The 16,638-nt window shown below is 40.1% G+C and overlaps 1 protein-coding gene across 3 annotated transcripts in view; it reads right to left on the reverse strand.

The window, feature by feature from the left end:
• Positions 1-16,638, reverse strand: part of EIF2AK3 (eukaryotic translation initiation factor 2 alpha kinase 3) — a gene marked incomplete at its 5' end in the record, with an annotated part of 68,108 nt that overhangs the window by 36,030 nt on the left and 15,440 nt on the right. The window contains one exon of one of the 3 annotated variants that reach the window (XM_082672140.1): positions 15,200-15,228. The exons of the other annotated variants lie outside the window; for them this stretch is intronic. Of the gene's footprint in view, positions 1-15,199; positions 15,229-16,638 lie in introns of those variants that run through there. 3 annotated transcript variants of the gene reach the window in all.

Consider the following 16,638-nt stretch of genomic DNA (forward strand, 5'->3'; position numbering starts at 1 on the left):
CCCCCTCCCCCACCCCAGCTGTGCCCCACACCCCTGGGGTTCTAGAAGACAGGATGAAAAACACGACTCTAATCCACGTCTTTCCTTCATTTTGTAGTTCAAATCCTCGTATCTCCTGCCTGAACTATTATAACAGCCTCTTTACAGTTCTTAACTGGAAATTCCCTCAATCTAATCTCTGCATATCTTCTAGATTAATCCCTGAATCAGAGTTAAGCTTGTTATGACACTATTCAAAAATCCTCGACAGCTCTCCATTATCTTCTTACTAAAGACCCCAATTCCTAACTCGGACATACATTCAAAGTCCTCTAAACGTGACCTCAAACAACCTTTTCCTTGTTGTCTTTCACTTTTCCCCACGTGGGTGGAAATCAGGTGTCATTACTTAAGCAGGATGTTTAATGTTTTTACTGTTATTGTTCAGTTATGTCACTGTCAATGTCATTTCTTCTCCCTGGAACATCCTCCTGTACCAACCCTGCCCACTGAAACACTATCTAGCCTTCAAGCTAGCATCACTTATGTTTTTGCTGTGAAATCCAAGAAAATTGTAGCAGCGTAAGTTCGCTGACAAAAGTCTTAATACTGCACTTTTTGCTGTAACTGTAAACTGAGACACCATTACAGTCTCAAAAATTGTTTATTGTACCTCTAACAAATATTTATCAGGTATACTAATGTGTATACACTGATGTTTATTCAGTGGCTGTAAAAGTAATGCACTCAAACCTAGTGCCCAGATTTTGTTATCTAATTCCATTCCCTGCCGAAAGAACAAAGGCTCCTGAGAGAAACGGCTGCCTCCAGGGCTGGGGCAGGGCAGGTACAAGATGAGCCTTTAACATCTTATTAGTCTAAAAAGTAAAGATATGCACAAAAAAAGACGGAAACATGTCACTGACCACATCTGGAATTTAAGCACCAGAATGATTAAGTACTGAATTATAAAACATTGAAAAAAAATAAGGAATTTATGCACCCGCACTGATAACAAATAGATAAAATAAACAACATATGGGGGAGAAGAGAGGGCTTTTACTGCAATGAAATGCCAAATGTCTACTGGTAAATATGAAGGGAGGACTGGAGTTGGAAAAATTAGCATCTTGCAGACATCACAGTAAAGACTGCAACAGGCAAAAATCAGCCACGGTGTTAAATCTAGGTGAAAATGTGGATGAGGAGCAGGATATCTGCACTGTCTTAAAGTATCTTCCCACAGGGCTTCCCTGGTGGTGCAGTGGTTGAGAGTCCGCCTGCCGATGCAGGGGACACGGGTTCGTGCCCCGGTCCGGGAAGATCCCACATGCCACGGAGCGGCTGGGCCCGTGGGCCATGGCCGCTGAGCCTGCGCGTCCGCAACGGGAGAGGCCACGACAGTGAGAGGCCCGCATACTGCAAAAAAAAAAAAAAAAAAAGTATCTTCCCACAGACTGCTTATTAGTTACAAAAAGTTAAGAAAAACAAAACAGAAACAGTCACTATATAGTGGAGAATTCAGACAATACCTTGACTGGATGATCAAATGAGTGACAGACGTGATACTCTGAGAGAGGATGCAACACCAGCCATGCAGAGTTCTGAGCCAAGCATACACAGCCTGGATCTAATCACCGGGAAACATCAGACAAGCACAAAATGAGGAAAGTTCTATTTTTTTTAAATATCAGTAAAAGATAAGAGAGACTATATTCTTCAAAAATGTCCATGTCCCTATATACACTACCAAATGTAAAATAGATAGCTAGTGGGAAGCAGCCACATAGCACAGGGAGATCAGCTCGGTGCTTTGTGACGACCTAGAGGGGTGGGATAGGGAGGGTGGGAGGGAGGCTCAAGAGGGAGGGGATATGGGGATATATATATACACACATATAGCTGATTCACTTTGTTATACAGCAGAAACTAACACAGCATTGTAAAGCAATTATACTCCAATAAAGATGTTAAAAAAAATGTCAACGTCATACAAGATAAAGTCTGTGGGGAAAAAAATCCAGATTAAAAGAGGTTAATGTAACAAGTAAATGTATTACCTGACCCTAGACTAGATGCTGTACTGGGAGTGGAGAAAGCTATAAAAGACATTATTTAGGTCAACTGATGAAACTGGAATATGGACGGTAAAGTGTCCATATAAATTTATGAAGCTGATAACTGTACTGTGATTATATAAGAGAATAGAGAAATTTCCTATTTCTATTAGGAAATGCACACTGAAGCGTTAGGAGTAAAGGGCTACGTGGATATTTACCTTTAGATGTTTCAAGGAAAAAAGAGTATGTATGGGGGATCTGGAGATGAGAGAGAGAGGCACAACTCAAATGATAAAGGAAACACGTTTTGAGCAGATAAATCTGGGTATATAAGGGTTGGGTTTTTTAATACCAAAAAGAGTGCAACTTTTTGTAGTGTGAAATTATTTCCAAATAAGAGGTTAAAAAGAAAAGAAAGATACTCAAGAGCCTTGAAGGGGCTCTGTAACTAAACTCAGAAGGCTAGACCATTAAACTGAAGGCTCATCATAATTCTGGATATTTAAAGATCTCCAACTACTACTTTTATTAAAAAAACATTTGATTTTTAGTAAGCTCTCAAATGACATCAGTATGTATGTATACCATACATACATATGTATACCACCTCATATTATCTTAGAATTCTAACATTACTATTTTATTCTTTGCTTTCTTATATTTCTTGATAACAACAAATAAAAGATTATATTTTCAAAAATTAAAACTTTTTATTTTTATCTTTTGTAGAATGTCCAACTTGAGGCTGTCATTAAGAACAGATTTAGGTCATCGTTTATATACCCTACAGTAACAGTATTTGTAGTATTTAGCCAATGTGATCTCCCATTTTAAGTTACATATCAGTTAGAAAATCAAGTGTTTACTGTTCTCTACCTCCCATATTATGTTAGGCATTCTCTATTCCATTTACTAGAACAATAAATTCAAATTGTGATAAAATTAAAAAATAGGTATTGTCTGGTAATGTCAACAGTACTACTGGTTGAGTACAAATAGGGAGAGCAGGTGTGTGTCACTACAAGAAAGAGGAAGAGGGGTTAGTGGGTCTCTAGTAAACAAATAACATTTATTTTTACTTGTTTCCTTTTCCATTAAACAACTTCTTTTCCCCTAAAGAAGTAGCAGGTCCTTAGGGAACACAATGGCTTCTAAGTGCAACCGCCCCCAATCCCCCCAACAAAAAAACAAACCGGAAAATCCATCAAACAAATAGGAGCTAAAATTCATCATTGCTTCCAAATGTAAAAGAAAGCAAACTTATTTGCAATTAAAAATATGGCTTAAACAACCTAAAAGATTTCACGTGATTGACCATGTTGAGAAAAACTGCCTTATTTTAAAAGAAGAGTGCAAAACCCAAAACAGAAAAGCATTATGATTCAATACTCAATCATGCCATATTGCTGGACTGTGATTTTAAAGTTCACTTTTAAATAGCTGCTCTTCACTAATTGGCTGCTTATGACTCATACCCACGGCTGCTAACCTCTGCACCAATCGCTGTGAAGTCTTTCAGGCTGCATCTGTGAAAGCAGATGGTGTGTTTTCCTTGAGAGCCACAAGAAGAGATATATGCCTGCAGTTCAGGTAGAGAGATGACATCACCCCTCAGAAGAGCATTACCTCACCCTCCCAGCATAGGAATGAGTCACCCGGAGAGTCAACTGCAAATCTCTTGGTATAAAAAAATGTGGGTTATGGTGATGCATTTTCCCATTCCACTGATTTGCCTCTGGAAGCAGCTATTTGTTCTGATTCGCTGCTCTGCATCTCAAACTAATTATGTGACTTGCTTCCCACTTCAGTCATTTTTAAAAATACAAATGCTTGTCATCTGGGGTTTTTTCCTCTATTTGTTTTTCCCTATTAATAATTTCAAAATAAAAGGTTTGTCAAATCAGCTGGCAAACTCGCTACCTAAGATCCAATCAAGGTCTTCAACCACGCAATCACAAAGCAGTTTAGTAAAGTAATTCAATTACCTTTTCTGAACAATCTCTAACTGGCATAATGAATACCAGTGGCACATGTAATCAAGGACTCTATTTGAAATCAGAATGTGAGATAAGAACTCTATTTTCAAGTGGCAGAAGGAACTTCAACTGAGAAAATAAAGGAAGTACTACTACTAAAATGAATATAACCAGCAATAAAAACAAAAATTCTTCTAATATGCAAAAATATATTTTCATTCAGTTCTTCCTTCTTTTTCTATGCAACTACCTCCCCACCCACCCATCCGCAACCTCCCACCATCAACACATACACTTTTGGGGGTACATTCAACTTTATTTTAACTTAATATGAAAGTTTTAAAACATAAAATGTAAAGAGATGCATATAATAAACCCCCATGTATCTGTCACCCAGTTTCAACCATCATCGACATTTTGCTACTCTCCACCCATCCACTACATATATTTGTTAATGAAAGTATTTTAAAGTCAATCACAGGCATCATGTCATTTCACCTATACATACTTCAGTATTCTTTGCTGAGAAGCAACTACCATGCCAATGTTACATCTAACAGAAATAAGAGTAGTTCCTTAAAATCATCTAATATTCAAATTTCCCTGATATTGCAAGACATACTACATAATTGGTTTGCTTCAACAAGGGACTTAAACTCCACATATTATATTTGATTCTTTTTTTCTCCCTATAAGGGCCCCTTTCATTCCTTTTTCCGTGCATTGATTTACTTGAGAAACCAGATTATTCACCCTACAGAATGTCCCACAGTTTGGATTTTGCATGTCACTTAACTTGTTCCTTTATTCCCTGTATTTTCTAAAGAAGTGTAATTAGGACTGGAGCTCTGATCTGACACAGGTTTGATTCTTTTGGACAAGACTACTTCACAGGTGGTGCTATATACTTCCTATTATAACAGAGGTCAGCAAACGACAGCTCACACGCCAAATCTGACCCAGTGCGTGTTTCTGTAAGCAAAGTTTTATTGGAACACAGGCATGCTCATTCATTTCTGTATTGTCTATGACTGCTTTCCCACTACAACTACAGAGACCGTATGGCCTGCAAAGCCCAAGATATTTACTATCTAGCCCTTTACAGAAAAAGTTTGCCAACCCGAGTTGTCGCATTTGTTACTATTAATCAGTGGATTTAAGGGAGTCAGCCTGACCCCTCCATTTTAAAGTGTCCCACCAACTTTTCACCATTTTAGTATCAATTGATGATCTACTACTTCAGTAAAATAATAAAATAATGACTTCTAATTCTATCATTCTTTCCACATTTATTAGCTAGAATTTTTCTATGAAGAAGAACTTTCCTCATTCAGCTGTGGAAGCTGGATTTGTATACACTAGCATTTTCTCAAGTAATGACTCACATTAAACACTTTCCAATCCACAAAGTTGTATCCAGTGTGTACCCTAACCAAGAAAGAGGGAAAACGATCACACTGGCCCTGACGGTTATAAAAGCCAAGTCCCAAATACAAGCTCAGCAGCAGTAAGAGTTAAAAGGGAGGAAGGGGGAAGAAACCGAGTGAAAAAGCATGTGGAGAGATGCAGATTCGTGAGACAGAGATAAGGAACAATGGAGATAGACTATCTGGGAAAAGGATGGAAAAAAACCAACTACTCTAGAATATTCATGAAAGGGACACCCTTCTCCCTCCTACCTCAGGAACTCCAAGCATCCCTGGTATAATACAACAAATGATACTTCCAATGATGAGCTCAGGACTTAGTTAAAAGATAAAAGTCACCGAGATTGGGAAGATGTAAAATACATGAAAAACATTTCATTGAAAGTGTTAAATTGTTGACTTTTTTTTGATACCTGGAAATCCCCTTTGCCCAGAACAATTACTTTCCTTGCCATGCTAGCTGTTTCAGAAACCGAGGTAGGGCGAGGCAACAGCAGGCACCCAACGTAGGAAATGGAAACGTGTCCACGGGGAGGTGACTGCGGCTCATCCAGCCCCATCCCTGACTCCACCAGCCACTCACTGATGTGACCTTGGACAAAAACTAACACTCTACTCTTTTACAAAATGCCTCAAATTAACTTACTGCACTGGAGCCTCAAAAGCACTCTCCACAGCTTTTTGAAAAGGTATGTCTTCTGATCCCTAAACTACCAATGACTGTTTCTACCACTCTGAGGATCCACAGGCCTCCTGCTTTCCTCACTCCTTCCCCTGTCCCCTCAATCCTTCCAGAGTCAAAACAGAAAGGGTTTTTAACATTTTCTTTTGCTGTAAGACTTTCATTGAGACTTTGATGAATCACAGGGTTCTCTTTATGAGGCATCTGCATTGTTAAGTATCTACGTTTAGTAAATATTTATAAAGAATTCACACCAACTAACCATTGGGGAAATGTGGAAGAAGGCAGGAAAATCCCTAACATCCTACTAAAGCCAATCTCTCCTTGAAACCCTTTCTTCTCTCTGACTCATCACTCTCTACCTGAATTTTAAAATGTTATGGAGGGACGTCCCTGGTGGTGCAGTGGTCAAGAATCCGCCTGCCAATGCAGGAGACATGGGTTCGAGCCCTGATCTGGGAAGATCCCACGTGCTGCGGAGCAACTAAGCCCGTGCGCCACAACTACTGAAGCCCGCGCGCCTAGAGCCCGTGCTCTGCGACAAGAGAAGCCACCGCAATGAGAAGCCCGCGCACCACAACGAAGAGTAGCCCCGCTCACCACAACTAGAGAAAGCCCACGCGGCAACCAAGAACCAACGCAGCCATAAATAAATAAATAGACAGATAGATAAATATCCTTCTAAAAAATTTTTTTTTAAATGTTAGGGAGTCTGAAAATTTGGCTGGAGGTCATCTCCTCACCCTGCTCTCCTTCCAGGTGATTGCTCCTCTCAGCTCCCAGGACACGAACACTTCTAACTTTTCTCTTCAGCCCAGACTTTTCCTCTGAGAGCACCAGACCCACATATGCACAGGCTTTCTTAACATCTCTGTTAAGGTCACTCAAGGTCAAGGTCACTCGGCACTCAACGCATGTAAACAAATTTATTTTCTCCCTCTCTATATCTGTTCCTTTTCTTTTTTCTTTTTTTTAAAGGGGCCGGGGAGCAGTCTCGGAGGACACTTTTATTTTTATTTATTTATATATTTTTGGCCGCACCAGCGGCTTGTGGGATCTTAGTTGCCTGACCAGGGATTGAACCCGGGGCCCTCGGCAGTGAAAGCATGGAGTCCCAACCACTGGACTTCCAGGGAATTCCCCCACCTGTTCTTAATTTACTACTAATTTCTCCTTTGGTCTTTTCATTTCATAAAGACGTCCCTCCTTAAACTTCTCTTCAATCCATCACTTCACTTCCCTCACTTCCCGGTCACCTTATCATCCCCATCTGTACTAGACCTGGTCTCTTAACTAGTCTTCCCACTTCTGCTCTTCTTCCTCTTCCAGTCCATTCTCTACGGTCAGTAGAGACTGACTATATAAGTGGTCAGTAGTCAGCAGACTACAGGAGAGATTGATTCTAGAAGGATTTTAGGGATTCACCTGCTTTCTCCCAGATTGATCATTCCTGCTGCAAGGCCTTGATGCCAGCCGTTCCCTCTCCCAGAGCAGTCCTTCCCAGCCTCTCTACCCATTTCTTGCAGCTCTTGCTTCTCATAGGATCTCAGTCGTAAACATAATTTCTTCTGAGAAGCCTTCTCTGACTTCTCTGACTTCCCAGCTGGGAGGTCAGGTAACCTTGCTAAGTCTCTCTTAGTTCTACCTGTCCTTGTGACAGTTACCACAACTCAATTATGATACTGACATTATAATCATTTCATATCCGGCTCCACAGAGTGTCATGTAAGTTCCATGATGGCAAGGATCTCATCTGTCCTGGGCATTGTTGTACCCCAGCGCACAGCCCTGCAGGATCCCCTGTCCCCTTAAACACCAGTTCAGTTTTGGATGTGGTAAGTTCAAGTACCTTTGAGTCTCTCACTAGGGTTAAGAAGCAGTTAAGCGCTCACAATGAGCTGAGCGCCGTGCTAAAGTCTGCTCTCTATATGAGGTCTTTGAGTGATTATTCCTGATAAAGCACATTAAGAATGATAATGATAAGAGCAGAAAATGCAAACACATTGGTAAGTATTGAGGCATTTCAAAAGGCATGAAATATTGGAAAGGGGGCAAGAAATAAGCACAAGGATCTAGGGTTGAGTCTCCGTTTTACTCCATCAGACAAACCTCTGAACCATTTTGAGCCCCAATTTTCTCATCTGGAAAATGGGGGTTAATAAGAGTATTTTATAAGGCTATGTTAGGGAATAAATAAGAATGGATTTGATGTCACTTTGCAAACTATAAAGTGCTACTCAAGCAATACTTGTCAAGTAGATGTAATGATCCAGGGCTGCTATTTTGAACCTCTAAGGTAATTCGTGTGTGAGTGCATATATACGTATACTTGTTAAAGAAAAAAGTTAAAAACGAAAATACAAACTCTTAATCTGACTATCTATAAATTCATCATGAGCCTTCTTTTATCCTCAATAAGGAAACTTCAGAAATGACTATGGTTCGTTAACACTAAATTTCACATATTGCAAAAAAGCTTTTAGAATTCAAACAGTCGCTCCAAAAGTAAATTCAAGGAGAGAGCAGAAAGCTTAATTATGCCATGTCAGTAACAGTAGGCCCTTGAATGTGCGTTTGCACTGCATGAATCCACTTACAAGTGAATTTTTGTCACTAAGTACATACTCCAGTACTCCACGATCCACGGTTGAATTTGCGAACATGGAACCGTGGATACAGAGGCCCACGGAGAAGTTATGTAGGATCTTCCACTGCATGAAGGGTTGGCACCCCTATCCCCAAAGCTGTCCAAGAGCCAACTGTATCTCTTTCCCAATCCTGAATTCACAACACCCATCTAAAAACAAAGTCTTAAAACTATATAAAGATGAGTTTGATATAAGAATTAAATACATCAAACTGTGACCAGTCTTTGACTCACCAGAAATCTCTTATCAGCCCTAAAATTCTCCTTTGAATATAGAAGTTCTGAAGGTTCATAAAGTACTTTATTGGCCAAAAAGATAAACAATATTAAAGAGAAGTTAACAGGCATATTTTTGTATATTTTAATTCTTCAAAAATGTTGCACTATATATCGAACACAAAATGGTAACTCTTAAAGTAAAATGAACAACTGACCAGACTACTAGTTGACAAAATTGACTATTTGTAACTTTATGAGAAAAAAAAAAAAGATGTTCCAACACTGTTGTGTTGAGGAAACAATTTTTTAAACATTTCCCTAGATTTCAAGGAAAACATTGAAATTACCATGACGGGGAAAGTAAAGGAAGCTTATCTGCTGAAAGTAAAGCGTTCCCAGGAATCATACCTCAAAGACTAAGGAGGAGGCATCATGGTTTACAACTAGTTACGTGATCTAAACGTGAGGGATTATGAGATCTTTCAGTAGATCTGGATATTAGTCGAAGAAGGCATCCCATGTGACATGCTTAAAAGGAAATGTAGGTTAAAAAAAAAAAAAAAGAAAGAAAATGCAGAATAAAAAAGAAATCCTGAAGTGAGTTGGTATTTATGATCATCAAAGATTGTGAATTATTGACCAAGAGCAGTGAGATACCAAGTAGATAGTTATTATTTCATTCTTTCTTTCCTTAACCTATAGTCAACCTACAAAACAAAATACCTCCAGGAAAACAACCAGGTTAATTTTTGAAGTATACTTTTTGCATTCACGGTGAAAAATACAGATTTAAGTACCTATCTTTGCCTTCACTTAGATTATTATTCATTCGTAAAGGAGATAAATAATGTGCACAAGAAGTCAATTTCCTACAAAACAGAGTCAAATCAATGTCTCACTTGGCAACATGTGTGCTGGAATAAATCGATTTAGTTCACAGCACTGTTTTCAGCCATGCTAAGGGATTAATAAAACAAAATTAAATCAAAAAACGGTTTCATTTCTATCATTAAAAGAAAAGCAATTAACCTAAGCAATTATTTAAATATTGGCTTGCTCCGTGATTGACAGTGACTTTTCCAAATAAACCACCATCTGAGAGGGTGCTCATCTGAGGCTCAAATTGTGCTAGTTTATGTACAGATGAAAGACTGCCAGATGAGCAGACATCTTTCAGTACAGACAATCTTTAAAACAGATTACAGATCCTCTTCTAATAAAGCAATACTCAAAACGGTCTACTGACGGACCCTCGGTGAACAAATCAGGTAGCCATTAAAAATGTGCTCTTTTCAAAAGATCCCCCCCAACCTACGAAGGCCCTTCTTCATGACTGCAGCCTGACTCTGCAGTGCGCAGGCTGGAAAGCTTCCGCATCATAGCTGTCTGTTTCTGCACCTGTCTGAAACAGAAAGGCGGTGTGTCCCTTGGGGAGAAAAATGCCTAAAATAAAATAAAACAAAACCCCAAACTCTAACTATAGACTTATAAGAGAGTTGTTTGTTCTTTTTAAGAGGGAAAAAAAAAAAAAAAAGGACATTTTAACAGAAAACTGAAACAAAAAACAAATATGGTATCTCTAAATAAGGAAAAGGTAAAGGTATTGTCTAAGGACAGACTAGTTATATATACACAATTATAATATGCATTCTAAATACAGATAAGGAAGAAGGTCTTTGTATTTACAAATATGCTCCAAAACACAGACAAGTAGACAGTTCAAGGATATTATGTCTACTTAGATTTGGTGAACTGTGATCCAAATGCCACCCAGAGGGCTTCCCTGGTGGCGCAGTGGTTGAGGGTCCGCCTGCCGATGCAGGGGACGCGGGTTCGTGCCCCGGTCCGGGAAGACCCCACATGCCGCAGAGTGGCTGGGCCCGTGAGCCATGGCCACTGGGCCTGCGCGTCCGGAGCCTGTGCTCCGCAATGGGAGAGGCCATAACAGTGAGAGGCCCGAGTACCGCAAAAACAAAACAAACAAACAAACAAATGCCACCCAGAGACCCCAAAGAAAAACTATGCTGATATGTCACAAAACAGAATTTTAAGACAATCAATGAGGAACCGCTGCCAAATCTCCTCAGTGCTTTTTCAAGGCTGAATCTGCATATAGATTAACAGTGGAAAGCAAATCAGATTCTACCTCAGGTGGCCCTTCTGAAAGTTAAAAACAAAATTCTTAGCTATGATCAAAAGTATTAGATGTAGAACCTAGGGGCACATGTTAAAGGTAGCAGAGTAAACCTTAGGTTCATCATTTACTCTAACACACACACACACACACACACACACACACACACACACACACACACACACAGTTTTAGCTCGGTTTGTTCAGTATTCTTTTGAGGAAGCTTATAAATACCTAGTCAAGAGGAAAGAGGGGCAAGTCAGGTCTGTGTCCCATGGCGCCTCAACCTTCCGGCAGCATACATGCATAATGCAACTGTCAATCTCTCTTATCCTTTGGGAACTTATTTTTTTTCCTTAACATAATCAAAACATGACTAAAGCAAAATAATAAACTATTTTATATGCTTTTGGATCAGAAAAGGTTAAGGACATCATGAAAGCAGGCTGACAGGCAATGAGATATGTACCTAACGGTAATGGTTTTGTGCCATTTTTAAAAGAATCCTTAAATGCAGTAAAAGGGGAAGTTAAAAAATTCCTCTAGATAATTTATATGGGTGTGTCATGTGTTCGATGGTACCTGAGTCCTGAAGTTAGGACAATCTTTAGAAATTTAGTCCCTGGTGGTCAGTGATTAAAACTCCGTGCTTCCGCTGTAGGGGGCGTGGGTTCGATTCCTGGTCAAGGAACTAGGATCCCACATGCTGCACAGCACAGCCAAAAAATCTTAAAAAACAACAAGAAGAAATGTAGTCCAATCCATAATTTTACAGAGAAGGAAATTAAAGCTCTACTGAAATAATGAGCCGGGTCACAGAGCCAGTTAACAGCAGCATCAATACTAGAACTGCAGCCTCTGAATCCCAGTGCCTCCTCCACACCCCACGGCCTACAAGGTTCCTGTGATGCTCTTACTTTATTATTCTAGCAAAAGTACGTGTGATCCATAACCAATTCCTCTATCATTAATAACTTAAAAATTATTATACAGTCTATCAAATCCTTTAGCCTTCAGCTTCTCATTAGATAAGTCACTTTAAGAATCAATGCACAGAGAATACATCTTCCCTGGCCTTCTGAGTTTAGTTGGTTTCATCCTTGTACCACTCTTGATGAAAGGGTGGAGAAACTGACATTCTAATAGAGGAGTCTCCAAACGGAGCCTCCAATTGTCACCTGGGTGGTTCCCGCTACATCTCCCCACCAGTTCCTGCCTGCTGTACCCAGCTCTCCTCTGCACACTACCTGTCCTCGCAAACGCTGAGCTTCAGACAGAGAAAATTAACTATTTCTCCCAAAAAGTTAGGGACCATCATAAAATTGTCTATCAGATGCATTTAGAAGGGTACTGCATCCAATCCGGGGCATTTCAAATAGCAGTTTTTGTTCCTCTTTTGGTGGTGTTTTGTCCAGCTTCTGAACATAACTTCTAGATACTGAGCGATACATACCTTGCTGAATAACAGGTGACCCAAGCTCGAAATACAGTCCTCTCTCCTTGTTAATGTTTATAACCTTACGAATACTCTCATAATGGTGATATTTCTATTATATACTAGATCAGTCGTTCTCAAAATGCGGTCTGTGGATTCTGTTTGAGGTGCAGAGAGTCAAATGGTTTTCATAAGAAGGTGCTATTTGCCTTTCCCTGGGGTGCTATTTGCATTGATGGTATAAAAGCAACGGTGACTAAAGCATGAATAAGGTAACAGACTCAGTCCTCACATCTTCACTGTCACACACTCGCAGCAAAAAAAAAAAGAAGAAAAAAGTTTCACTCGAGAATGTTCTGATGAAACAATAAAAGTTAAACTGTGACCTGAGTACATATATTTTTACTATTCTGCCCGACTAACCAGGAGGTGTGCATTAAGGACTTCTGCCACAAACTGAAGCATGTTTTGAGGAAAAGCACTTGCGTGACTGAGTTTTGAGCTGAAACTAGTGGCATTGCTCACAAAGCTCCATTTGCACTTGAAAAATTGAGAGAAAAGCTACAGTGATGAGACTTGCGTATTTGGCAGACGTTTTCTCGAAAATAAAGTGAACCTCTCACTTCAAGGAAAACAACTGACTGTGTTAATGATAAAATCCAAGTTTTCAAGCGAAAATTAGAATTTTGGAATAGCTGTATCTACCCATGTGAGCTTGACAGCTTTCCAGTACTGGAAGACTTTTCTGATGAGATCAGTGGTGACAGTAAAAAATTTGAGTTTACAAAGTATTCTATAAGGAAATACGTCAACATTTGGAAGATCTGTGTAACTCAATGAATCAATATTTTCCAAATGATGTTAGAAAACCATGCACGAGTAAAAGGCAAGACAGAACAATGGATGTTACTGGTACAGAGTACAACAGTTCATTAATATGGTTTCACATTCCGCGGTGCAACTAACCTTTCAGAAACTTCCACTTTTTCTCGTGTAGAACCAAAAAAGAATGATCACAATCAACTGAAAAGGCTACTAAAACACTCCCTTTCTCCCCCTACATACGGATTTTATTCTTCATACAGTTCAACCAAAACAACATATCGAACGCAGAAGCATATAGGAAAATCAAGTTGTCTTCTATTAAACTGGAAATTAAAGAGATTTGCAAAAATATAAAACAACGCCACTTTTCTCATTGAATTATTTTTTGGGGAAATACACTTTTTCTTTCTTTTCTTTCTAAAGATTTTTTGATGTGGACCATTTTTAAAGTCTTCATTGAATTTGTTACAATATTGCTTCTGTTCTGGTTTTCTGGTCCCAAGGCATGTGGGATCTTAGCTCCCTGACCAGAGATCGAACCCACACTCCCTGCACTGGAAGGTGAATTCTTAACCACTGGACCACCAAGGAAGTCCCCACTTATTCTTCATAAAAATATATTATTTATGCTACGTGCAATGCAATGGGGTTCTTTTATTTTTTTTTTTTGCAGTACGCGGGCCTCTCACTGTTGTGGCCTCTCCCATTGCAGAGCACAGGCTCCAGATGTGCAGGCTCTGTGGCCATGGCTCACGGGCCCAGCCGCTCCACGGCATGTGGGATCTTCCTGGACCGGGGCCCGAACCCGTGTCCCCTGCATCGGCAGGCGGACTCTCAACCACTGTGCCACCAGGGAAGCCCTGTTTTAATTTTTAATATGGCTTAAGTTTAGATAGATATAACCCATGGGGAAGAAAGCTCTTTGGATCTCTTCGTAATTTTTAAGAATGTAAAGGGTCCTGAAACCATAAAGTTTGAGATCCACTGTACTGGATGAACAGCCTGAGTTGTAAAAGGGAGGAACATACAAGATGTAGAAAGAGCTCCAGAGCAGGTGGAGTGGAGTACAGTCAGGCAAGCCTGGTTTAATCCCAGCTCTACCATGTAGTCGGTCTGTGACTTCAAGCAAATAACTTCTCTGAGCTTTGTATTCCTCTTCTGTAAAATGACACCAGCATATCAATCTCAGGAGGATGGCTGTGAGGATTACACGGTGTGTAAAGTACATTGTGTGTATATTACAGCTCTGGGAACAATGCTGTCATTAGCATATCTACACAGTAAACACACAGTCTCAAGAAATGGTCCCAAGAACATAGGGCAGTAGTGATCTAGTCCATTTTTTTGTGTGTAAAGTAGGAAATTAAAACCTAGATAATGCAAAGAGGTCTCAGAATTCTTTCCCTGAAATGGAAAGCGGTCAGTGAGCTTTGCATTTATTGTGTAAAGGTGACACAAACTTTTAAAATATGCTTGCAATTCAACATTTCAAAGCATTCTACCCAAAGGATCAAGGGTTGGGGGTGAGTGGGAAGAAGGATACTTAAAACAAGAGAGACCTAACAAACCACAGAAAATGGTAAGGACTGGGGATGGTGAGAATATTCAACTGTAGTTTAAAAAACAGCTAATGTAATTGCTATTGTAAGAAAATCTTCAAGCTCGACTAGCTGCTTATAATTTAAACACGCTCAATGGCACTCAGGTTATTACGACTACTTGTCATATCATGCAGTGTATGTTTTTGTGAGTGTGCATACTTTAGTTTATAGAAACACACATGCTTTGCACCACTACAACACACTATAATGTTACCTCAGATGTAAACAGCTTACAATCTTCCGATTTTGCTCATCACCTTTCATGTCTAGTTTGAAAATAAAGCACAATGTGCATACCCAAGCATAACCTCAGGAGGACATAAATAAATGAATATTCAGGTCTGAGTAATAATTCATTTGACTATGACATCCAATTCAAACTTTTGAAGGCAATTTACAATCAAAGTGTTATTTATATTAATAATTCACAAGTTCACAATTCTCAACAGATGTTTCCGGTATACTGTCCGGTAAGCAACAGGCACTCTGAAAGTCTAGTCAAGGCTTAGCACACAGCGAGTGTGGAGGCTAGGCAGTGCCACCGCCCTAAGTACCTGCCCGGGTACCCCAGAAAGGAATCCAGGCTGGATTTTCTAGAGAGCAGCGGGGTCACTGGGAGCAGTTTTCCCATCAGAAAATTTCTTCACCACTCATCAGGTCATTCTCAAGCCCCTCGTGTTAGGTTCTGTCTTTTCCAAACTTGATACCAGCTAAGAAGCTTTTTGAAAGGGAAAGATTGATGATGAAAGGGAAAAAAAAAAGAGTACCCTAGGGAGTATCCCATAGGGACACGGTAGAAGGCTGAGGGTATTCTGGAAAACAGGTGACTGCTTCCACGTCAGCAGTCGTAACTCAAAAGAGGGACTTATTTTAAATGATTTAAACAAGAGGGTAAAGCTCCAGAAAAGGAGAGAGATTTAATCTATTAGAGTCTAGACAAAAGGTCAGGTTGGGGGCTGTGCTTAAATGAGGGGAGTCTAGACTTCCCTCATTTAAACACAGCCCCGGACTTCCCTGGTGGCGCAGTGGTTAAGAATCCGCCTGCCAATGCAGGGGACGCGGCTTCGAGCCCTGGTCTGGGAAGATCCCACAGGCCGCAGAGCAGCTAAGCCCGTGCGCCACAAATACTGAGCCTGCGCTCTGGAGCCCGCGTGCCTAGAGCCCGTGCTCCACAACAAAGAGAGGCCACTGCAATGAGAAGCCTGTGCACTGCAGCGAAGAGTGGTCCCCGCTCGCTGCAACTGGAGAAAGCCTGTGCGCAGCAACGAAGACCCAACACAGCCTAAAATAAATTAATTAATTAATTTAAAATAAATAAATAAACACAGCCCCCAACCTGCCCCTCATCAAGGTGGGCAGTGTCCTTACTTTACTGATGGTGACACTAAAGCTCTGAGGGGCTAAGTCACCTGTCCAAGTTTTGGAGTCATATGCCAGAGTAGTTTTGGAAGCAAGGTCTCTTTTTTTGCAAATAATCCATTTTGTCTAAAATTACACGCCAAGAAAACTTCAGATGAATTATGTCTACAATTAGGATGTACAACTGAGGGAAAAATGTAGTGAATAATTTATGGGATTTTGCAGCATGCATTCCTAACTATTAAAACACAGTTATTTATATTTGTTTTATGATGTCTAGGGACCCTGTGATGA

This window comes from Grampus griseus (assembly GCF_964374135.1).
Source record: "Grampus griseus genome assembly, chromosome: 15".
In the NCBI taxonomy this organism is placed as follows: Eukaryota; Metazoa; Chordata; class Mammalia; order Artiodactyla; family Delphinidae; genus Grampus; species Grampus griseus.